Source organism: Podarcis erhardii (genome assembly GCF_964252035.2).
Source record: "Podarcis erhardii genome assembly, chromosome: 5".
Classification (NCBI taxonomy): Eukaryota; Metazoa; Chordata; class Lepidosauria; order Squamata; family Lacertidae; genus Podarcis; species Podarcis erhardii.
Genome location: NC_138509.1, coordinates 33,195,065 through 33,220,860, shown reverse-complemented (window position 1 = coordinate 33,220,860; position 25,796 = coordinate 33,195,065). Strand labels below are relative to the sequence as shown.

The window sequence follows — 25,796 nt, the reverse complement described above, 5'->3', positions numbered from 1 at the left end:
CTTACATATTCCAGCCAAGCAAAAGCATTTGAGAAGGGTGTAGCACTGGATCAGTGAGCCACAGTTACCTTGTTAAGTCTTGCAAAGCCAACATCAAAAGAAAGTGAACTTCAAAGCTAGCAATTGGAATATGTAGGATCTAGAAGTAGCACTGAACAGTCAATCTGATAAAAGATATAATTCTGAAACAGATTCAATTATCAATGGTATAAACATGTAACTGATAATAGAATTGCTATCTTTGCACATTAGTTTCATTGTAGGATTGCCCTCTTTATCCAGGACACGTCCTTGCATTTGTGAGATATCTATCTATCTATCTATCTATCTATCTATATCTATCATCTATCTATCTATGCCCACTTTTTTACAACATAACTCTAAGTGACTTACAATATTTTAGCATGAAAGAAACCAACATACATTAAACTATCATAAAAGAAAACAAAGAAAATTAACAAACTCAATCCTATTTTTAAAAGGCAGGATTAAAACATCCCTCCCACTCAAGGCTACTATAAATTAAACGCCGAAGGTCTGGCTTTTAATTACCTGCGGCCTCTGAGTAGAATTTGAATTCATTAATAACACCCACACACATACACATACATATCCAGGAATTAAGCATATCATACTTTTGTGCATTGCTTTGGGAAATGCAAATTAGGTAGGTTTGCATTAAAATGTTGAACTAAACTCCTCTCCCCACACCAAGGCACTGGGATGTGTGTATCATAAGATGGTACAAAGAAGTCAAGCTTCCTTCTTATGCAAGCTTCCTTTTGCCCGTGCTACTTATGATCCAAGTCATTGCATATTTTTTTTATAACGCTAAAGAAATAAATAATACTATTTGCATTTCTAATTCTAATAAGCCAGGAAGCCCAATCATTTCATGACAAATACCACTAAGGCTATTGAAATCTTCACAGTTTCTCTGGAGAAACCATGTCCCAAAGTTGTTGTAGCCACTCAGAAGCAATTGGAATTTTTGATGGTTTCCAGTGTGCCTTGCCAAATGTATCTTAGAGGCCCCCTCGCAGATTTGCAATAAAATTGCAAATTTTATTTTGTTTTTAATTGTTTTTAAATTGAACAATACCCAGCAGTACAACTTTAGAGGCCAATAGAGGCACTGGGCTGGAGTGTGTGTGTGTGTGTGTGTGTGTGCCTGCGCGCGCGCGCACACACACACACACACACACACACACACACACCATTTCCCCCATTGTTCTTTTTGCGAAAGGAACATTCCAGGCTAAAGTAAAATGGAAATAACAGGTTCTTTACCTTATTCCCTTCAACTATGTGGTATACTAGCATCATGTTGCAGGCACAAATCTCATGGAATTTAATAGTTCTTGCTACTGAGTAGACATGCACGGAATTGTGCTAAGAGTACTAAGCCCCCTTAAATTCCATGGGACATATGTTCCCAAGTAAATGTGCATAGGATTGCAGCCTCATTCTCCTACCAGCTGGGCACATAGGAGGATGAATCTTGCCTTGTATCAGTAAGCCATTGGGCAGCACTCCATGTGAGTAGTATCAATCACTGCTTACATTGTATAAGATCTACTGAATATAATAGTAAATGGGTCTACAGATAAGATCAACACATATGCACAGGTAATGACTGGCCATGTTGCAATGTGTGTGTTCATCCAATAGGTTCACAGGCATGCAGGAAGTAAGGGAAACGGCTCCAAACTAGTTTTCACTTCATCTTAAAGGTAAAGGTAAAGGGACCCCTGACCATTAGGTCCAGTCGTGACTGACTCTGGGGTTGCAGAGCTCATCTCACTTTATTGGCCGAGGGAGCGGGTGTACAGCTTCCAGGTCATGTGGCCAGCATGACTAAGCTGCTTCTGGCGAACCAGAGCAGTGCACAGAAACACCGTTTACCATCCTACTGGAGCGGTTCCTATTTATCTACTTGCACTTTAACGTGCTTTCGAACTGCTAGGTTGGCAGGAGCAGGGACCGAGCAACAGGAGCTCACCTCATCGCAGGGATTCGAACCACCGACCTTCTGATCGGCAAGCCCTAGGCTCTGTGCTTTAACCCACAGCGCCACCTGCATCACTTCACTTCATCTTACCTAGCATTAATTTTGAATGGCGTGAGTGTATGTTAATTCTGAAACATTTGTAGATCTAGAGGACACAATGAGCTTTAATCTGGACAAATACTAATCTGTGTAGTAGGCAGATTCTATCCCTATGTGTTGTGGCACTGCTGTCTGATTACTGCGGGAACTGATCACTTTGCTTTTGCCCTCGGGCAAGACATCGTAAAAGTCTGAGATTTGACAAAGGACTGTAAGCTCCTTGCTACAAACCAAGCAAGCAACATTCCATCAGCAGCCTAAGGGCTGGTGAGTGTGGAAAAAAAATGAAAAAACTAGGCATTGTTGGGACAGACAGTGAGGTGGGAGGGGGAGAGCTGATCTGGATGAAAGTATTTGGGAATACAAGGGCACCTGTTTGCATTTCTGATGCAAGGTGTCAGGTTTGCTGTTTGCTAGGAGTGCCTGTGCTGCTTGCTTATGTTCTTTTTGTATTTTTGTAAATTAATTGAATATTCCAAAAACAGTGATCACCCTAGTAAAAGTAGACTAGCTGCACATCCCTGATGATTTCCAAGCGGTCAGGGACAACTTTTTTGTGATAGTAGTAGTAGTAGTAATAATGTTCTTAATTTTTAAAGATGCTTTTGCTTTAAAACATTTTGAATATGTTTTTACTACATTGGCCCTTGATGCCCTACTTTCCTTTGAAAGGAAGGGCAGGACAGACAGACAAGCAAACAAACAAATACTTTTTTTGCAAAGCAAGAAAACTGAAACTAAGGTGTTTTTCTACATTGTTTTCAACAATATGTGCATTTTTATATACACTTTGTACAGGTATATGCAGTTTTGTACAGTTTACTTGGCTGGAGGACTGCTTGGAAAATTGGCTGTGTTTTGGTTTGCCTTTAGTTTCAGAAAGTGTGAATTTGGTGAATTCTCCTTTGAATCCAATCTGAATTTAATTTCTCCAGTGTGGAGTGAGCCACTTTGGTCATATTAGGACCTCTCAGGGGAAAAGGCAAGGTATAAATAAATATGAATTTGTGCTATTTTTCTAGAAAAAGAGGTGCCAGAACTCACTATGAATGCCTCCCTTGTTATCTTATAATGACAATGGCACCTACCTGAGAGATGCTGGAACTCAGTTCCAGTGAGTTCCAGCTGAAATAGCCCTAAATATGATGATGATGATGATGATGATGATGATGATGATGCTTCCTGCTAAGTAAATATGCAAAGCACTTGTTATTGTTGTTGTTTAGTCGTTTAGTCATGTCCGACTCTTTGTGACCCCATGGACCAGAGCACGCCAGGCACTCCTGTCTTCCACTGCCTCCCGCAGTTTGGTCAAACTCATGCTGGTAGCTTTGAGAACATTGCAAAAATTCTGCAATGGCTTAATTTGATAAAAACCATTGAGTACTTAAATAATTAAGAACCGATAAGGCACGATAAAAATGCCAATGTGCCAGTAAATAATTCCATTTTTATGATCACAGTGGGGAATCAGATTCCAAGCAAAAGATGTATAAAAGGTTTTGAGATATTTTGTTTAATGGATTACTTTTTATTATAACACATTTTAAAATATGACAGCTAATCCCATCTTGTACAAACATTTCTTTGTTGAAACCTAATAAAAAAGCCTCTGATAAATATGTCTGTGCAAAACAGCTGTAAGCAAAGCTGTGAGAATAGCTTGCTTCCAATGAGACCTGACAAGTGGAAAACAGATGGCAGAGTGGAGAAAAGTATTATTCAAAATAAATTCTGTTGAAAGAAAATGTACTTTGTAAAGCACTCCAGTCCAAGAGTCCCCGTATACATCACCTTGCAGTATATAATAATGGAGGGGAAAGTGTATCTCCACATATTAATTTGCACTGCATGAGGGTGGAAGTATTTAAAGACTTAAGGAACATATTGCAAAGGGCACAGATATTATTCGCTGCTAAACAACTCCTAGATTCGTTGTTGGGCAAGAAAGAAGTAATGATTGGCTTTCTGTAAAAATTATTTTAAAAGATTCAAATGACCTCCACTTCGTCATTCTAAAAGGCTACAAAAAAGCCAAGTAAAGATGAAAATAATTAGAAAAGAAAGTGTTACCTGCTACAAAAACTTGGAATATGGAGTGCTATGGTACAGTGTTTCAGCCAGCCATGTCTGCCTCCATGATTCTCTTTTCCATTCCACCTGCAATCTAGCTTCCTCTTGCCCCCATCTCCTTTAGCTATCATTCCATGGCCATTTCAGTAACCATCGGGCTATTTTGGAGGTCTTTCCTGTGTTAGATTCCACTCCCACCCAATGTTTTGCACGTCCACAAACCTTGGTGTTTCCCAAGCATGCTGATACTCTGCATTTATGTATGGTTGGTGGTGTTTTGACTGTTAGTTTCTGTTTGCCACTGAGCAGCTGCTTAGAGTCACAAGGCTCTGTTTACATTCCACACATTCCATACTGTTGGAAGTCTCACGGGAGACGGATGTGACGTACTGGTTTTCCTGTTCCTTTGTTCCTTTGGTTCAGTTGCTCTCTGCTTTCATAGAGGAGGATGTATATTTCTTTGCTGTCTGCGTAGCTTAGAAATAAAGCATAGCATGTAGCCATAAATCTCATCACTTCCGCATGCTGTTTTGGATTCTCTGCTGAATGGGATGTGCCTGGAGCCTTATCAGAGGCTCAGGTCGTTAATTATTGTCGGGGGCGACTCGGCCAGAAGATGAGCTTTATCAGCTTGGTCGAACGCAGATTCTGACATTAACAACATCAGGCAGGTGTTGGAAACCTTTGGCCCTCCAGATCTTGCTAAACTACCATTCCCATTTTCTGCCCTTCCTTTTGAAATACTTCACTGCTATAAAACAACATCATCATCTGAGTGCAGACTGAGAAGTAACAGGGACGTATTACAGGTGCAATCAGTTAGTGCAATTAAAACAGACAGCTTTGATGGGCAATGATTTATCAAGCAATGTTTAAAGAAGAATGCAAAATTAGAGTAAGGTCTATCTTTGAGCTTTAATGTATCTTCAAGATGCAGACTCTGGGCTAATTAGGGGACTTCATAGAAGAACCAAACACAGAAAAGAGAAAGGACCATAGAAGAGATATTGCAATTGGAGGGGGGCAGTTTTCTGCTGCTATTAATATACTAAAACAGCAGATATTGTTTGCCATTTGTGACTAAAGGAGGACTTACTTTAAGTCAGGGGTTGCCAATAGCCCATGGGTGCTAATGGGTTCCAGTAGCTCCTATGATAACTGAAAAGGTGTCAGTAAATATCCTCTAAAAGTCCACAATGCACTTTTTGCTGTTTTCTGCTTAGCTCCTGTTTCTCCTGGCTTGGATTTTCCTACATGCCCCCTTAAACATACTGCATTTCATTAGACACCATCTTCCCATCTGTTCATGGCTTGGATGCATGGCTATTTATTGTGGGCCCAGTTTTATGGAACTCTTTTCTGCCTGAGGTCAAATAGCCCCTTCCCTGTTGAACTACCTGTGCTTACTGAATACCTTTACAGAGATACCTCGGTTTAAGAACAGTCCAGTTTAAGAACGATTTGGTTTACAAACTCCGCAAAACTGGAAATAGTGTCTTGGTTTGAGAACTTTACCTCGGTCTAAGAACAGAATCCAAATGGTGGAAGGGCACTGGCGGCTGATTAGGGAAAGCACGACTTGGTTTAAGAACAGACTTCTGGAACAGATTAAGTTCATAAACCGAGATACCATTATATTAGTATTCCAGCAGGCTTTTAAACTGAATTCCGATTTTATATTTTTAACACATCTTTAGTCTTCTTGTGATTAAGCAGCACTGTTGAAATAAATAAATAAAATTATTTATGCATGTTTGCTACTCCAGAATGCATAGGATAAAGGGAGGCATAGTAATGCTTTAAATAAAAATGAATAAACCCACTCAATGGAAAAGGACAGACTTTTGCTCAGCACTTAGCTTACTAATATACTAGATCTATCCACAACCCCAGTGTGGAAAACTGTCACAAGTTTGCAATTGTAGAGAGAGAAATCTATTTGATTACTGTGGGGGAGAAGGGGGAAGAAAGAATTTGTCCCTTGTATAAAAGCATGTTAAGTGAGAAGCTCTTCAGCTGATACCTGCCACTGCAGCGGAACATTTTCAACATATTATCTTTCTATTTCGAAGGAGAAATGTTTATGGAACTCCTCAATTAGTAGCAATTTTAAATACATTGTATAACAAGAGGCAATACTGAAGGGTGATTTTGCTGTTGCATTATCTGAGTTGTGCTCCTAATGAAACTTGTCAACAATGCAAGCTATCCAGTAACTAAAAATATAGCTTCACACGATTAGGAGAACATTAGTTGAGCTTGTCAAGGTAGTCTCTCACAATCATGTCAATAGGAAGAATCTGAATAGGGCTTCTGCAGAAGCCTATTTACAGGTGCTGTTTGGAAGTAATGCCTTTTAAGGTACTCCAAGCATTTAATCTCCCATACCTAGATGCCAATCTTTCCTTCCTTAAGACTAGAAAATCCTAAACATGCCTACCTGGGCATAAATCCCATTGACTTCAATGGGGCTTCCTTCAAGGTTGACATTCCTAGGATTCCACTATAAGTCATTCAAGTTTCAAACCAAAATCACATGGTTTTCTTTAAACAGGATTAAAAAGCAACAGCAACCCAAAATCAGTACACAATGAGTGAAGAGCAAAGGAGACTGCATGTAACAGGATTTCAGCTAATAAAACAGGAAAGCAAATACAACCTAATAGGCATTACTGAGACCTGGTGGGATGAAACTCATGACTTTGAATGTAGAATCAATCTCATTTGGGACAAGTGTCAGGTTCTAGACCTAGGCAGGAAAAACTAGCTGCACAAATATAAGATGGGGGACACCTGTCTTGCCAGTACAGTGGTACCTCTGGTTACGAACTTAATTCATTCTGGAAGTCCATTCTTAACCTGAAACTGTTCTTAACCTGAGTTACCACTTTAGCTAATGGGGCCTTCCGCTGCCGCCGCGCCACCACCGCGCGATTTCTGTTCTCATCCTCAGGTAAAGTTCTAAACCCGAGTTACTACTTCCAGGTTAGCAGAGTCTGTAACCTGAAGTGTTTGTAACCCAAGGTACCACTGTAGTACATGTGAAAAGGATCTAGGGGTCTTAGCTTAACATGAGTGTGATGCAGCAGCAGGGGGGCAAAGGCTAATGCTGCTCTAGGCCAGGCATAGGCAAACTCGGCCCTCCAGATGTTTTGAGTCTACAATTCCCATCATCCCTGACCACTGATCCTGTTAGCTAGGGATGAGGGGAGCTGTAGTCTCAAAACATCTGGAGGGCCAAATTTGCCTATGCCTGTTCTAGGCTGTATCAACAGACATATAGTGTCCCAATCAAGTGAAGTAATAGTACTGCTCTATTCTGTCTTGGTCAGACCACACCTGGGGTGGTGTGCCACAATTTAAGAAGGGTATTGACAAGTTGGAATGTGTGCAGAGGAGGGCAACCAGGATCACAGAGGGTCTGGAAACCAAGCCTTATGAGGAACAGTTGAGGGAGTTGGGTATGTTTAGCTTGGAAAAGATAAGGAGATGATATGATATGAGGAGATATGATAGTTATCATCAAATATCTATAGGGCTGTCACATGGAGGATAAAGCAAGCTTGTTCCTTCTGCTTCAGAGGGTAGGACCCAAACCAATGGATTCAAGTTACAAGAAAGGAGATTCTGACTAAATATCAGGGGGGAAATCTCTGATGATAAAAGCTGTTTGACAGTGGAACAGATTCTCTCAGAAGGTGGCAGCCTCTCCTTCCTTGGAGGTTTTGAAGCAGAGGTTGGATGGTCATCTTTGATGCTTTAGTTGAGATTCCTGCATTGCAGGGGATTGGAATGGATTACTCTTGTGGTCCCTTCCAACTCTACAATTCTGTGAGTCTGGCATTCATTCCCAGCTTTATAAACTTTGGTTTTATGAAACCTGGATCCTTATGTTTGAACTAGGCCAAATTGCCTTCCAGAGAAAATTCTGCTTTGTGAACTGTTAAGCGTCAAAGAAAGCTGAGAATCCCTAAAAATGTCGCCTTCTGGTTTAAATGATTGTCATCAGTACTGAGTGCTATTTCCCTGGATGGTGTTGTTTAAAAGCCAATGAAAAATCCACATCTAAACAGTTCTAAATGAATTAAGTGATTGTACCAATTGACTGATCAATGCTTTCTCCCCAGAAGTAATGCTCACATTAAATTCTAAGATAAATAATCTTACCAAGCATCTAAACAATCTTACTAAGATTCTAAATCCAAGCACAGCTACGTGTACCTCAATTCCCAGGGAAAATTAAGTGCTGCTGAAGGGGAGGGAGAAGTCTTACTGAATCACAGTCTAAGAAGCTGGAACTCTGTAAGATAAAACACATGCATTTTACAACACAAAATGCTTCTTTTAGATGTGTACAAGTGGTTGGAGAGCAGGAGGGATTTCCCCTGATATATCATGGTGCAATTGTCTAGGAACATTTTGTTGTTCTTTGAAGCATCTGGTACAGGCTTCTCTCCAGAACTGCAATATGCTTTGGTAACGTCAATGTTCCTAGGAATTTCTCATTTCATTCCTGGATCCTGTAAGCTTGCAATAGAGTTCTTTTACTACTATCAAGATAAGGAAAGTACAGTGGTACCTCGGGTTACATACGCTTCAGGTTACATACGCTTCAGGTTACACACTCCGCTAACCCAGAAATATTACCTCGGGTTAAGAACTTTGCTTCAGGATGAGAACAGAAATCGCATGGTGGCGGCACGGCAGCAGCAGGAGACCCATTAGCTAAAGTGGTGCTTCAGGTTAAGAACAGTTTCAGGTTAAGAACAGACCTCTGAAACGAATTAAGTACTTAACCCGAGGTACCACTGTACAAACTGCAGTAGCTTTACTATGTGTGCAATTTTTCCTAGTTGCTATAAGTGTCATTAAGTAAACTGAGGGCTTAGATTGTTGCTAATGGCCAAATAGCTGGGCAGTTTCAGTTGTTTAATTCTCACTGTACAGACTCTACCTTAAAGTGAACAGAGTAGAAGAAGAAATCATTGATTAGAAAATATTTCATCATTAAATGTACTTTGTTATAGAAGCCAGTGGCTAGCGATTGCCCATTGTATGAATAAGAGCAACTGGTGATGCATCATAGAGAGTATTCAAGTTAGAATCGTGCCATATTTATTTTTATCTTTGAGTTTCTCATTGTTTGGAGGAAGGGCAAACTGAAGCCCTCCTGAAACAGTTTTGGATTTGTTTTTTCTTCTTGTGGGGTGGAGAAATTCCTCCATAACTTTTTGGGAGAACGGCTCCTGCCACAGCTTCCAGCCACCTGTACTTCCTGGAATGCCTTGGGAGCAATATCAATTCACTTTGCATTGCACCACCCCCCAAGGCATTCTGGGAAATCTAGCAGGCTCTCCCCACAGCTTCCAGATGGCCCCACACATCCTAGGAATCCTCAGGAAGGTAGGTTGCCATCCATACAAATGCATGGATAATTTTCTCCCACCTCGAGAAAGCAGAAATAAATTGATGCCCCTGCTTTTTTCACAAGGGAAGAATATGTTCTGGAAACTTGTGGAAGGATTTTGGGTCAGCCTTAATTCTAGTCCCATCTAGTTTTGAAAAACCCATTATGAACAGAAGACAGATGGATAGATAGTTCTGATGTCAATGGATGAGTTATAATGGAGTTTTAAAATAGACTGAGAGCCAATCCAGATGTCGAGTTGTCATTTCCCTTATGCTCCCCAATTGCTCCATCTTGTTATTGCCTTTATCTATTTCTGGTAATACTTAATATGAAATGTTGATAAATTTCATTATTCTCTCCCACCCCCCAGTTAATTTATGAGATTATATTTAAAAGAAATGAAAACGCAAAGAAATCCCAGATCCAGTACTGGAATGATATTCAGCAAGTCAATTACATTTACTGTAAGAAATTTGCTACAGTAATTTATGCATGTAAAAAAAGAATCCCAACCCTTTTTATATAGCTGACAGATACCTAAATACATTCAAGTGTCAGGATATTCCTGAACCAACCAAAATGAATATGGACAGTTACATACATTACTTGTAAGTGTGGGGTAAGGAAAGATGTTTTAGGCTAAGACAAGGGCAACTAATTCCACATCGTCAAAGAGGAAGTGCATCACGCCAAAAGAGGACAAAATGCTAATTTGGAAACAATTGCTAGGATCAAAATAGAAATACAATGCATCTCGCCATAGTGGGGAAGAATGTGACAAAGTGACATGTCTGCCTGCTCAGCTGGATGCCCAGGCAAACTGTTTTGCAGTGGAATCCTGTGTGTAGAAGTCAGCCCCATCATGCACAGTGGGGCTAACCTAAAGTTAAGTGGAGATGCAGGATTGCAACCTGAGTGAAAGAACTGCCTGAAAGGAAATGTGCACAGGTAAACTGTACATAGAGAGGAAAGGAGATTTGGGTCGTTAATTTTGGGCAGTGAAAACGCGCAGAGGTAAGACCTTAAGTAGTCCACTTTTCTCTGCCCCATGCAATCTTGGCAATGCCATTTTCTTTTTTAAATAGGGTAAAGAAAAACACAAGTCTATTGAAGGTCTAGTTCCACCTTAAAGTTAACATTACAAAATGAAAAGGAATGGACTTTCCTTTTTTTGTAATGAATGCCCATGTATCAAATATCCATCAATAGCCAGCTCATGATAAGCTTATCACCTCCCAATTTGATTTCCAGTATAGGGGTAATGGCCTTGCTCGGAGAGCAGCACTCGTTGATGGCTGACTGGTCATGTTGTGACTAATGATAGTAGTTACCAAGGACAGGGCCAATTTCCTAGAAAATACACAGTTCTTCAGCACATGGAAGTTAATGTGCACACAGCAGCTTGGCACAGCCAATGTGGAAACTGATCAACAAGCGGTATTGGCTCCATTGTCAATGTCTGCATAAATAAAACAAAAAAAGCTGATGCCAAGCTTTTCATTTAGGCTTGCAGAAGGCATGAAAAAGGCTCCATCTTCCTTGAAAGCAAGGCTTGGTTTTAATATGTAGCAGCATGTCTGCCACTATTCCTAAGATACTCATGGGAACAAAAGGCATTCCATTATTTGACTAAGCTTTCCCCCTTTGTGATTCCCAGCAAGTTAATACATTAGGTTGGCTTAATGATGGTATTGCTGTAATATGGTCTTCACTTTTTCCCCCTATAGGCCAACATGGCTACTTTTATTCTATGTGCAGCTATGCTACTGCTTAGATCATGTATCAGATTCTATGAGTGTTGTAATTTTCCACCGGATTGGGGAGGGGCTGCTGTATCTTGAAGCACTAGTGCAGTTCTTTACAGGGACTGTGAGCATCAATCACAATTAGGCTGTTAGGTTTGACAATTCTAACGCAACCACCTCAGCTCCTTATGGAACCTGCAAGAAATTTGTAAACACATGTTCTGGTTTTGAAAATCTAAAATGTTTTCTGACCCCCCTGGGTATTATATTTGTTCTAATAGGACTGGTTCTAGTGTCCTTAAATTTTCACTATTTCCCCCCCAATTCAGACTTTTATTTGTTACAGGGATTCTCATAAAAATTTGCAAACAAATTACAAACTGTGGTTAATGAGCTATACCATAACCCCTGCTTTATCCTTTCTCATTCCAGCCATCTGTTTTCCTGTTTTATTATCCGCCTGCAAGCTAATCTACCTACTTTATTTTCCCTTTCATAAAAAATACTGCTGTGAAAGATTTCAAATGTCTGCCTAGTTTTATCTTTATTTTTAGTTCTTTTAATATTGTGTTTTATCCGTTTCCAGTCCATGCACACTTTCAAGATTTCCCACCATAAAGTGCAAATGGTAATTCTAGTTAACTTTAGTCATCCTAATTTATCTGACCTGTTGATTAGGAGCATCAGGTCTCAAAAAATTTAAAAGGAACAACTCTGTTTTTCACATGTAATATTTAAAAATCACAAAGTGATGTAAAAGTTACAATAAAATTCATACTTATGCAACAACAGAAGCATTCTGGGAGCTATCTCAGAATGGTCAAGGCTACTAACAGTGTAGTGGTTAGAGTGTTGGACTAGGACCTGGGAAACCTGAGCTCCAATCCTGACTCAGTCATGAAGCTCACTTTGTGACCCTTGCCCATTCACTGTCTCTTGGCCCAACCTCACAGGGTTGGGAGCCAGATAGCCACCTTGAACACCTTGGAGTAATAGTGGGATAAAACTGTAATAATGCATAAAATAAAATAAAAAATAACAGTACAATCATATAAGTACATGTCCTCTCAAATGCAAGCCCCACTGAGCTCAGTGGAGCTTATTACAAGGTAAGCGTGGTTAACAGAGATGGGAAACCTGTGAATCTCCAAGTATGGTTGGCTCCAACTCTCAACAGCCTAAGTGAACATACACAATGGTCTAGCCCAGGGGTTGTCAACTTGGTCCCTACCACCCACTAGTGGGCATTTCAGGATTGTAGGTGGGCAGTAGGGGGTTCTATGGCACAAGCTGAATCCTCCTTCCATCGAGCACTGGTGGGCGGTAAGGAAATTTTACCATCAAGAAAGATGCATTAGTGGGTTGACTACCCCTGGTCTAGCCTGATGGGAGTTGTAGTCGAGCAAAATCTGGAGGGCCATAGACATTCCTTGTCTCCAGAATTGCTGCCTAACTGTGTGATCTTATCTATGTCATTACTGAGGAGCTCAGCCTTATTTTTCTTTTAAGTACAGTATGCCCCTAGCACTTTGACATCTCCAGTTTCTTAATGGAAGTATAGAAAACATAAGCATAGAATCACAACACAAGAAAGCTGCAGTGTGTGCTTGCTGACAACTACCTACATTTAACTACAAAGTAGTGTGAGGCCCTAGAAAATGGAAATGTTAAATGATTCAAGGACAGAAATGAATGTTTTTGCCTTCATCTAGCACGTGATATCGGCTCAGCAATCTCACAATTCTGTGCGTATATCACAGCAGCTGAAAGGATATGTCAAGCTATTGGGTTGGAGGGGTGTGTGTGTGTGTGTTTACAAACTATAAAACATAGTACAAAAGAACAGACTGTGACTACAGGGGGGAGAAACAGACTTATGAAATGCTCATTCTATGAAGTTTACAGCCCAAGTGTTTAGAAGAGAGAGGTGATAAACTTACTTTAGAAAGAAAGAAAGTTGATATTCCACGGAAGCTAACACAATTCCTCAGATAGCACAAAGCTGCCTTGGGGCCATTTTCTGCTCTTAAACCATATGTAGTGCAAGTCAGTGGATATTGGAAAGCAAGAAGCAGAGGGCTGAAGAACCAGCTGGGGTATAGCAGAGGTGCCTGTAGAAATGTTCCACTATCAGACAGGACAAGGAATACATTTAATACCAAGAGTAAAACAAACTCAGGGCCATTTCATTGGTTGTGGTGGTGATGAGGGGGAACAGGACACACAGTTAATTTGTGCTTCCTGTTCTCAGGAACAGATATGAAATTATATCTGTGCATCTCTCACAGCAAGGTGTCCGTGCGCTTGTGGGGATAACGCAAGATTTATTTCAGACTTCCTTTTCCTCTCCACCACAACATCACATCTAAAATGGCTATCTGGCAGCCTAATAAATCTTGTTGCTTCTGTAGAAAAACTAGTTTAGAAACAATTTTATGGTTGTAAGGATAGTTTGAATCCTTCCTTCTTGGGGTTTTAGCTCCTGTTTTGTTTATATCAGGAGTGGGGATCCCTCTTCAGGCTGAGGGCCACATTCCTTTCGGTGCAGCATTCTGGGGGGCCATATGCAAGTGAGATGCAGAGACAAAAGTAGGTGGAGCCCTGGATGTATGTTAGGTTTGTATAGTAGGCTTGTTTCTACATGCACACACACACACACACCTCTCTAGCCTCCATCCAGACATGCAAGAGGCCTCTTCAGAGTTCAAGGACACATTCCATCGAGGCAAAAGCATTCAGAGTGCAAAGCAGGGACACAGAGTGGTGAGGCATGGGAGAGAGATAGCCAAAGAGAGAGACATAGAGGACCCCCAGGTCTGAGGTACCCAACCCCATACATACGGTTTGGCGTCTTCCCTCTGAATTAGTACTGATCCCTTTAAATGTTTCACAGAACTAAGAGGTTAGGTAGTCATTTGACTTCTCACCCACAACTCCAGGCTCATATGCCCATTCCTTTCTCCTTGTAGCATCCAGGGCTGTAGTTTAGCCCAACACTGGCCGCCTAAGAGAGTGGGCAAGCCATACAAAGGACTGGATGAGAAGCAAGGCAACTATCAGGAGGGGTTAGTTGTCACTACTTCAGTGCCAAACAAGAGATAGAAGTCACCTCTGGACGAAGGCCTGGAAAACCCAACTTGACTGCAAGAGTGATGCACCAAAAACCAGTTGATTTTGGATCTGCATTATTCGCTGCACAAAGGAATATATGTCTTTAATGTAAACTTTTAGCCTGCAGGCTCCAAAAAAATGAGGCAGGGCCACTGTGGAGTCAATACCAGTTAGGATCAGACCTGTAACATACTGAAGCAAAACAACTGAACAGAATGTGACTTTTAATGATTAACTGTATCTGTTTGGGGGCACTCTGAGGTGATCACAAAGCTACTTAAATTGGCTCTAGTCTATAAAGGATCATGCTGCCTTTTCAAGTGCCACAGGACTCAGTTGTTTGGGTTGAGTGTGGCACATCATATCACTGTTTACTTAAGGCTGTAAATTCAGAGAATGCTTAGTATTTAGATCCCCCTTACAGGGATTATTATCAAAAAAATTTGCTTCAGAAAATGCCTTAGCATTATCACCATCTTCAAAATTTCTGTTTTGCTGCAATGCAGGAGTGATGCATAGATTATCTTTAATTATCCTCACTACAGAAAGCTTGCAGTGTCACTTGTAACAGAATCAGTCTTGTGAAATCCTGTACACACTGACTCAGAAAAAAACCAACCGTATTTAATGGGGCTTGCTCCCAGGTAAGCGTTCGTAGGATTGCAGCCTAAAAGTGGTTTCTCTGTATTTTATGTTAAGGCTATTTTAATATTTGCATTTTTAAAACAATTCAATCCTCATGTATTTACCATTTCATTCATTTTTCCACTGTCATTTGATCAATGATCATTTCACCCAAATCCCAATAATGAAGATTTAAGGTGAATCTAGGCAGCACCATTTACCTGGTTCTAGTTTTCTCTAGTGAATGCAGCCATATGAGCAACACCAAAAACTCAGGAAGCCAGGGGAGTGACAAAACTACCTTCTCACATAGATAAACTCTGATGATGATCATTTCCCTCATGTAGCTCCATGCCTGCTTTGCAACATACTGTCTGTAAATCTGTTCCTATTCACTCAGGCATGCCTGTTAGAGAAGTCTCTTATATTTTAACACATTTGTCTCATGGGAGGCATCTGCCTGATGGTGCATGTGGGAGATCTGCTGTATATACACAGAGCTAATTCTCTTCAGTGCAAGTAACATTCTTTGAGAAGAATGGAAAACTCAAAGTGCTTTCCCTGTGGAGTTTAACATTGAGATTTCTGAGCCAGAACAAAAGGAGGGGGGCAGACAAAATCACAATCCCTTAACCCACAAACACAATCATAAAGGCACAACCCTACCATGCACAGATACACCCCACACTAGGGAGCACACCAGTGCAAGTAGATAAATAGGTCCAGCTGTGGCGGGAAGGTAAACAGCATTTCTGTGCTCTCTGGCTTCCGTCATGGTGTTCCGTTGCACCAGAAGCGGTTTAGTCATGCTGGCTACATGACCTGGAAAACTGTCTGCGGACAAATGCCAGCTCCCCCGGCCTGAAAGCGAGATGAGCGCTGCAACCCCATAGTCACCTTTAACAGGACTTAACCATCCAGGGGTCCTTTACCTTTTTTACCTTTACACACCACACTCATCCTTTAATTTGCCAGATAAATGATCTATTTGTTTCAATATCCCCCCTTTTTTGCAATGCACGTTATAGGTGCTGAACTCCCTGGCATGGAGTTTCCCTGGCATGTTGGGAATGACTGGGGATCAGAATTAAAATGTTCTATATTATGAAATCATATACGAATCTATGTTGCAATCACGTTTAGAATGCTGTGTATGTTTCTGGCTGTCCTCTCACAAAGTGGGTACTGTATTTCTAAACATGGGAAAACAGTCAGTTATGTAATTTTAAACATGTAGCTTAATGGTCTTAAGGGGACTCTTCCCTTCAGATGGTAATGTGTTTTACCTCCCTTATTTCACATGGGACAGCCTAGTCCCACTGTGCGTGGGACAGGCTGAACAGGGCCTGGAACCTCTGCCCCCAAGTCTGCCTTGGTGACCCCCACCATCTGGAATAAGACTAGGAAAGAGTCCCCAAAGTTATCAAGAGATCAGAACACCGATCAGAACACCTGAGTCTGGCTGTCTGAAGTCTTCGGGAATGTTTCATTTAGCAGCGGGGAAATCGAATGGGGAACATTAATGTAGAGACTTATATAAAATGTTGATTTGTATTAAGCAGATAGATATTCTTCTCCTTTTTCATTAAGGACTTCAAGGTCACGAAAATAAATTGATCAGCAGGAGGTCCTGGGATTGCAAGGCGAGGAATATCTTCACTCCGTATTATTAGCTTGTAGCCATTGTCAGTTTATTTATATGCCAAATTATCCACAGACACATTTGTGCTCAAAGAGGAAACCAACAGTCCAAACAGAGGAGTACAATAATTGTCAAAAATAAATAAGTGTGTGTGTGTGTGTAAATCTCACTACAACATAACACTCAGGGTTCATCAAATAAATTCATTTTATGTAAAGCAAACAAAGGTAGCAGGAAGCTTACCAACAGGCCAATTAACAGTATCCTAAAGTAGCCCCCACATTGATGGTATTAGTACTTCAGGAACCTTCCCCCAATGTCAAATTGCCTCCCCTATGAACGCCCCATAGAGCAGGAGCATGTGGCAAACACTGTCTGTCTGTCTGTCTGTCTGTCTCTCTAACCCCACCCCTCCCCATTAGCAGACCAAATCTCTGCATTAAGGTATAAAAAGAGGGCTGTTACCTTTGCACCCTGTTTATAGGCTTCTTGGAGACATCTCATTGGCCGCTTTGGGAAACAAGATGCTGAACTAGGTTACCCCTTGGTCTGACTCAGCGGGGCTGTTCTTGAGTTCTCATCTATTTTTATCAAGGCTGCAAGTGCATCCCGGGAGTTGGAATCTTCCACTCTATTGGCATTTTCTCTGTTTGGAGAGAGTCGCCCTTATTCCCCAGCTGCAATCGCAACTTGGTTCTATAATTGCCACTAGTACTTCTATAAACATCAGATGGCTGCTGGCCACAGTGAGACTTGGATGTAAACGGCATCCTTAAGTAAAAGTTCACTTTGGGATTCCATCCCTGTGTGTGCCATAAAACTTCCACACAACCTGTCACATCTCTCCATGGCTGCTTTATGTGCTATCCTGGACTTTAAAAAAACCAGCAGGTATGACCTTCATTCTCTGTGTGATTAATGATAGCAAACAATTTTATTTTAAAGACAAATAAGGCAGAGTAACTAGGGATGAGAAAAATTAATTAGGTGAAGAAGTTTTGCATTAGTTATGCAGATTGTGGGCCAAATTTAATTGATTGCTTCAATTTTACACACTGTACCATCTCATTTATTCAAATGGTTCAAGAGACATATAAATTATTTCAGTAAACATAGACGTGACACAATCGCTGTTTACAAAGTTATGCTGAAATTGGGCCAGGCAGAGAGTTTAGAAGGGATCTGGCCACATTTGTGTGTTTGTGTGCGTGTGTACGTGTCTTACGAATGGGAGAACAAGTTCATTTAATTCACATTTTAATGCAAACTGAATTAATTCACATCTCCGGAGAGAGAGAGAGAAACCAACACAATTGTCTTTCCAGATTTGCAGTTGTCCAAATTTTGTAATGCAGTTTTCCAACCAAACAAAATTTGTAAAAATGCATATAATCATGAATATAACCAAAAAAAGGTGTTGTATTTGGGGAAATTGTTTCCAAAAATGAAAAAAAATGGACAAAATTGCATACAAAATGTGTATATTAGGAGAACTGCACACTAAAAACATTCCAAATTTTCATGAAGACTTTAAAAAACAACAACAACCTGTGTCCTGAAATGGCAGCCAATGTACGTTTGATTTACGATCATTGTCATTTGAGAACCTAAGTAATTACCAGCCAGTTGCCAACCTCCCTTTTAGGGCAAGGTTCTTGAGCGGGTAGTCATTGACCAAATCCAGGCCTTCTTGGAGGAGACTGATTTTCTAAATGCATTTCAATAGAGGTTTCAGCCTGGCTTTGGCTCCAAAACTGACCTAGTTGCCCTGGCATTCTTTACCCAGGGCTGCAAGGTATGTAGGGCACCCGGGCGCTGAATTCTGGGGGGCACCAGGTGCCCACCGCTGAAGCCGCCTAAGCTCTTAACTATCTACCTGTTATGAAATAATAAATAATTTTGATCAAGCTAGAAAAACAAAATACATACATACCTAGGTATCACCAAAATGTATACCTACTGTTTCACTAAAGGACTTTCGACTTTGTGCGCTAATTTAACAAAGATGCGCCGCACCAGCGGCGGCACTTGTCAGACTCAACGACAGCGCTTGTCATTCTCAATGGCACCGTGCATGCGAAATTAACTCTTACATCAAAATATTATGTTACGTATTGTACTGAGCTGCTTTGCAGCAGCGGGGTCAGTGGCACCTTTGATACGACTAATGTTTCTCCTAAGTAGGTGCCTAAATAAATAAGTTTAAGTGTGGTGGTGTTGTATACTTAAGTATAAGTGTATTGTAAATAAATGCGCAAATAAAAAAGTTTGTTTCTTTTTCCTCCCTTCTTTCATAAAGAAGAGCTAAGGTGTAAGCGTGGTGTCTGACTTATGCATAATAAGAGTTAATTAGGGGGCTACATTCGGGGGGCACTGGGGGGATCTTTGCACCCTGGCAGTGCATATGCTAAAGATGGTGCTGCTAGATGCCATATATGATGACAGATGCAATGTGTCCCTGTTAATCCTCCTTGACCTCTTGTTGTCTTTCAATAACACTGACCACTGTATCCTTCTGGTGAGGCTATCTGAGTTGGGAGTGAGCAGAACTGCTTTGCAGTTGATCCCGTCCTACTTGGATGGTCATCTTCATTGGTTGATGCTTGGAGTTTTTCAGCAGCATGGGACCTTCAGTGTGGAGCCCCTTAGTGCTCAATTCTATCCTCTTATTATTTGCTATCTATCTAACTATCATCTATCTATCTACAGTATATATCTATCAATCATCTATCCATCTATTATTATTATTATTATTATTATTATTATTATTATTATTATTATTACCCCACCCATTTGGGCAGCTTCCAGAGTATATGAAGCTACTGAGTGGAGACATCCAGAGATTTCAAGTGTGTTATCAGCAGTATGCATTCATTCCAGTATATTATTCTTATATATGAAAACAAGAAGTGGAATCCTACTACTTTGGATACCATATTGATTGGATAACTTATTGACTGGAAAGGCAGTATACCGTTAAAGGAGGAATTATGTACATCCTTATTGAGATGAACAAAAGTTATTTATATGTACTTACTTGGAACTGTCCTGCCAAAGTTGTTTCCTCCAGAAGGTCATAATGGGGGGAAATGCATACTGTAGTAAACAACATGTGATAAATGAACACAACATAGTGGCCTTTAGGATTAATGAGCTATTTTCTAACGAGATATAAACAAGACACATTATGTTGCTCTTTTCTTCCTCAACATTGTTTTATATCATGGCGTATCGTGAATAATGGCTTAGAGTCCAGAAAGTTAAACCAGCTGTTTTAAATATTTGTGCCTCAAAATGCTTCTTGGGAAGATTATGAACCAGGAAAGGATGAGCATGCATAGACTATGCATGTTTATTTGTGTATCAAGGCCCCATGACCACCCTGTCCCCTCAGGTGAAAATTAGGCCACAAACAGCTTATTAGTTTTGGGATCAAATAAGGCCAAAACTTTATTGGTTACAGATGTGAGGTTTGGCCATAGGCATTGTGGTAAGCAGTGGTGCATGTCATTCCATCCTGTACGTCCGCTGGGAGTGTTTCCGAGGGCGAAGCCAGTGGGGACCGTGCCCTATGACCTACGTCAAATTGGGGTGTCCCTAAACCGGTCCCTGTTAGAGGAGTGTTATGGCCCTAGCCCCTGTCTGGGCATCGGACAGGAGCCACTCCTCCTGGATCCTTTTAACAGGATACCCTTATCCATGAAGGGGCAGGCAGAGGCTACAACCTCCCCTCCAACCAAGCCTAGGCCTCTCCACAAGTGTAAATATATTATGACAAAGATTTTGGACTCTGATGCTCTTGATTACATCAGAGACAGAAAAAATATATTGCCAGCATTTTCCCCCTAGGCGAAGCATTTTTCAATCATCTTAAACTCTAATTATTCTGTTGTCTTCTGTTTTGTATATTAAGCAGAACATCCATGGAGGGAGATTGATTCATATTATTATTTATTACAATATAATATAATAAAATTTGTATACAGACCCTCAGCCAAAGATCATAGGGCAGCTTACAGCATAGAAATACAAAATGAGAGCACAAAATACAGCATGAAAAAAACAAAAACAAACCAATATCAATAGTTATTGTTTGATATTCCTGGAATAATAAGAAAGCAATCCTCCAGTCTTCCTGCTATCAATCCAATGATGCTTGGCAGAGGTTGGGGGGAGAGTGAAACACCAGGAAAAAAGAAACAAAGATAAAAAGGAAAAATAAAGCTGCAGAAAATATTCAGATTGTGCCAAATGGCAAGGCATTTGCTAATACAAAGACCCATTACATCTCTGGTTAGCTGAATGGTTAGGCCAGGGCCAACAGAATTTTGACATCAAGGAAAGCTTTGGAAGCAACCAGAAGTGACTTACCAGGCACAGTGGAACTGCTGTGCTCCCATAGCAGCTGTGAGCTCCAGTTTTTATACTTTGAATTTAACTTCTATGTAACAGGGGCTTGCTTAGTGAGTGAACAACATGACACAATGTCCTTTTAATCACGCTTGCTCTTCCTAGTTTACGTTCCTGTGAGTTATGTTTGCAATCAGAAGGATTCGGTCCTAATTTGTGGAAGACTACATCTTATCTTTATCCTGAATTTATCCTAAAAATGGGATTGTCTTCTCTGTTTGAAATCCAGTTTCTGCTCACAGGACTTGTGCTCTGATCTTTTCCATAGCCATTAGGGTGAGGATGTTCGCTGTTCTTTTAGCTCACATATGAGATAGCAGGTGTCCCAGAATCACAGATAGTTCATGAGGGGATACCTTTTATGTTATGCCAGCTTTACTGGTGTCACAATTCATAAAACTAATCCATGTAAAAAGTCCAGACTAGCACCTATCATTACAGGAAGCAGTCAGAGCTGTCATCCCTCTGTGAGCATGCAACATAGAAGAAGAGTTTGGATTTGATATCCTGCTTTATCACTACCTGAAGGAGTCTCAAAGGGGCTAACATTCTCCTTTCCCTTCCTCCCCCACAACAAACACTCTGTGAGGTGAGTGGGGTTGAGAGACTTCAGAGAAGTGTGACTGGCCCAAGGTCACCCAGCAGCTGCATGTGGAGGAGTGGAGACGCGAACCCGGTTCACCAGATTACGAGTCTACAGCTCTTAACCACTACACCACACTGGCTCCACACCACAATAGCTTCACATTCGTGCTTAAGATTTAACTGGCTGTGCTCAAAACTTCTCCTATGTTGCCCAAACTAATGGTACTTTACTTAGCAACTTGTGAAAGAGACTGCTACAGGTCTTACAGTGTTCATGGAAGCTCTTGGATTTTTTTTTTTTTAATTAGATGACCAGGATCAGTGGTAATCAAGCCACACAATTTATAATTGGACTAGGAACAAAGGCTTACAGAGCAAAGGATGTCACTTCCAGTCAGAGTTGAGCATTAAAAGCTTCTGTTTTAGACACTTAAAAAAAATATATCTGGCCATGCCATTCTACTAACTCTGGCAAAGTATTTGAACATTTCTTTAATCTCTCTTATCTGTTAAGGGATTCCGATTTGGCAGTGCGATGTAGCACTCCGGGTGGCCAACACATAGAAAATGACTCTCTAGCGAAGGACATTTATTATGCCTTGTTAGAAAAAATTTGTAATTGGAGAAGATCCATGTGCAAACAATGCGATCTGGAATGTGCTGCATGAGGTTAAAGTCCCCTGAACGTAGTCAACGAGACTAAGTTTGCCTAAGAGCATTTTGGATTGCAACCAAAGAAAACAGCTGGAATGAGAGTGACAAACTTGTCAGAGAGCATTAGGCAAATATGGAATCAACTAACTTTTGCCCCTATGAATCCATCACATTATTCAGAAAAGTGGGCTTTGAATTTTTCAGCCTGTCACCTGGTTTGTCAAATCAGTACAACAAAGGAAGGGAAAACAGGGAAAGTCACCTCTTCCCCTAATCAGAGCAGGTCAGCTTTCTCTTCAACAAAGGAGATGCCATATACCCAGATCAAAAATCCCAGTTTGTATTCCCAGAAAGTTTTGCACAAAATTACCAATGTTCACATTTACAAAGCCCAATTGCCCTGTTGAGCTTTGATTAATAGGGCTACCACTGGTGGAGTGGTGTTTTGTTGTTGTTAAAGGAGTTTTGAAGCAAGCCTGGTGGCTAATTAGAGATCTAGGTATTGTGTGACTCATATCAGTTGTATTTGTCAATTTTGGGCTTCATGCAGAAAGTGCAGCATGGCTTACTGTGAACCTAATTTATTTCCGTTTCGGGATCACTGTGGTTTTTCTAATGAGCATCTTCTACCTTACAGGGGCTTCCCCATTTTCTTTGAGTGAGTCACATGACATTCTCCATTACAGTGAACAGGGAAGTCCATTTATGCAGGAGCTTCATGTTTTCAATGCAGTGCTTGGGGAGCTCTCAGTCAAGGGGAATATTTTCAGGTTTGTATGTGTGAAGGATCAATACTGTTTCTTTTCAGTTTGGTTTATTCATTTTATGGATTGCTTCACACAACTGAAAGGTGTCTCAAAGAAATTACAAGAGAGTAAAGCACAAAAATACAAAATAAAGCATCCACAAACACAATACAAATATACAACACAAATACAAATATACAAGAAGTGTTCATCCGAAATCACTTGGAACGCAGAATACCACCCAACACAAGGACAAACTCCAGAAACAGTCAATAAAAGCCAAACCACTTGGTGTGTTTAAAGGGCAAACTGCCTGATTCATGCTTTCCAAAACCATATGCAAACCAAATCACAGCCACCCTCTTAATTTGGCAATGTCCTTTGTACCTGTAGATGTAATGCCTAACAAATAAAGTATGTGTTTGTTTCATCATAACAGTAGCAACCTCAAGCTTTGTGATGTGTCTCAAGCATGCGGGTTCCTACCCTTTACACATGGTGTGTTTTTGAAGTATCAGCTTGGCAGTTGCAGGTTTTCTGAGTGCAAGTTTTCTCTAAATCGGTTCCCTACTGCTACATTTAATGAGACTACTTAGTTTCATGTTATTTTATAGCCAGCTCAGCCCTAACATATCTACCGTTTATGTTGTACAAAATGTGATGTGATCTTTTTCCATTACGTGACATTGCATATTAAAAATGAAAGAGATATAATTTAATTTGAACAGTGTTATTAATTTACATCTATGTATAAGTTATTAACTGCTGCTGGTTGCTGAGCTCCAAGGTAGGAAGAAACGTGTTTTGATTTATGTATTAATTATAACGCAGAAGCCAAAGTTCCTTTTATATTTAATGTGTGATTATTCTCCCAAAAAAGTGCCTTCATAGACATTCCAGCATCATGGGGAGTTGGGTTAGTTTCCTACAGATTTCTATATGAAGGGCTCTCTAATCAGAAATCAATGGATTCACTCGCTCAACAATTGGCAGCCTTGGAAAATTACTAGGGCTGTGCCAAGTGCTCTCTTGTTTCAATTTTCCTTGTGAGAATGTTCACCATGATCCATTTCTGTTTGCTGCTATTGTTTCCTCTCTCTGCTGCACCAATCTTTTAATGACTGTAAGTACGTCTTCTTCCTTTGGGGGAACCAGAGCTCATTAGCAGAGCAGCTGCCTCGCCCATAGAAATCCCAGGTTTAATTCCTGACAACTCCTGTTTTGCAGTGGCAGCTGGTGCCCATTGGGGCTGGTGGGGTGGAAGGCAAGGAGCCCCAACAGTAGGTGGGGTCAGAGATAATGACTGACGTTTTTGCCCCCATTTTCCTCCCTGGTGAGTTCTACAAGGACAACACTGAGACTACAGAGGAGGAGGAAGCCAGCAGGCAGGGCGACCCCTCGAACTGGCTGTAAGCAAGAAGACTGAGGTTGGTGCACCAGTGTCCCATTGGTCATAATGGGTCAGCTATTTTGCTTTATTTTTCTTTTTAACAGGAAACAGGTAGGACATGGTGCAATAGGCCCTAGAAAGCTGCTGCTAGTCAAGTTGGCCAGTGTTTTCCCCCTAAAAAAAAGTTTAGGGGAACTCTCATTTTGACTCAAGAAAATCACCATTGGGGAAAATAAAGTTACAGCTCGCAGTAACTTCCACATTGGCATGAGGTTGTGTGCACTAACATCTTCCCGATTCCAGGCTAGATTCCAACTCCTACTTCACACATTAAAAGCTCGCTTCCGTCTGAGACTCAGGAAACACCGTGACAGGAAATGAGGCCATCATCAGGGGTGACAAGGGAACTGAGCATTCACCATGCTATTCAACAAAACTGACAATTCACCGTGCTAGAGAAGAAACTAAAATTTTTAATTTTGTAAGTTTCTTCTTCCATTAGATTCACAAAATGTTTAGGGATATGAGTACTCCTGTGTCACCCCCAGAAAAAAAAAACTGGGGTTGGCAAAGATGGGCTTGGCCAGGGGCAGCCAAAGCGATGCCCTCCAGAGATTGTTAGACTCCAACTCCTACCATCCCCAACATTTCACGATACTGGCATGGGCTGATGGAAGTTGTAGTCCAACAGCATCTAGGGGGCAGCACACTGGCTACCCCTGCACAAGGTGGACAAATAATCTGGACTGGAATAAGTCTTCTTCCTATGTTCCTTAATGAGTCAGTGCCAATGGGTAACCCAAGACTATTCAGGAAGCACAAATGCCCTTACGCCATGTAGCTAATCATGCTTGGCTGCTGGGTAAGATCATCACTGAAGGCAATACGGTACTGATTCAGAAGGCACAGTGAGGCTTCACTCTAAATAGTTTTTGCTCACATTCAACACAACTGTCAAAAGAGAAATGCCAAAGACTATGTACGTGCTCCTTGAAAATGCCCAAAATGTAATGGAAAAGTAGGCTCTTTTTCAGCTAGAAATTGCCCTGTCAGTCATGCATCCATGAAAAAGAAATAATTTGAGCTGCTTAACAGTGCAATCCTATGCATGCTTCCTTAGAAATAAGTTCCACTGTGATAAGTAAGCTCACTCCCAGGTAGATGTACATGTGGATGCTGATTTAAAGGATTATTTTTACAGCAATGAACCCCTCAATTTCCCAACAAAGAGGACGATTGGCCACAGGCCTTGGTGTGAAGATAAATGCTTGGTAGGGGATAGATCAATGTGCAAAC

The 25,796-nt window shown here is 40.9% G+C and overlaps 1 long non-coding RNA gene across 1 annotated transcript in view; it reads right to left on the bottom strand.

Moving 5' to 3' along the window:
- Nucleotides 1-8,757: 8,757 nt before the first annotated feature.
- LOC309341991 overlaps nucleotides 8,758-25,796 on the bottom strand; it is a 104,477-nt gene continuing 87,438 nt past the window's right edge. The window contains exon 3 of the long non-coding RNA XR_014156640.1: nucleotides 8,758-8,955. This is a non-coding gene — a long non-coding RNA (uncharacterized lncRNA). The remainder of the gene's footprint in view (nucleotides 8,956-25,796) is intronic.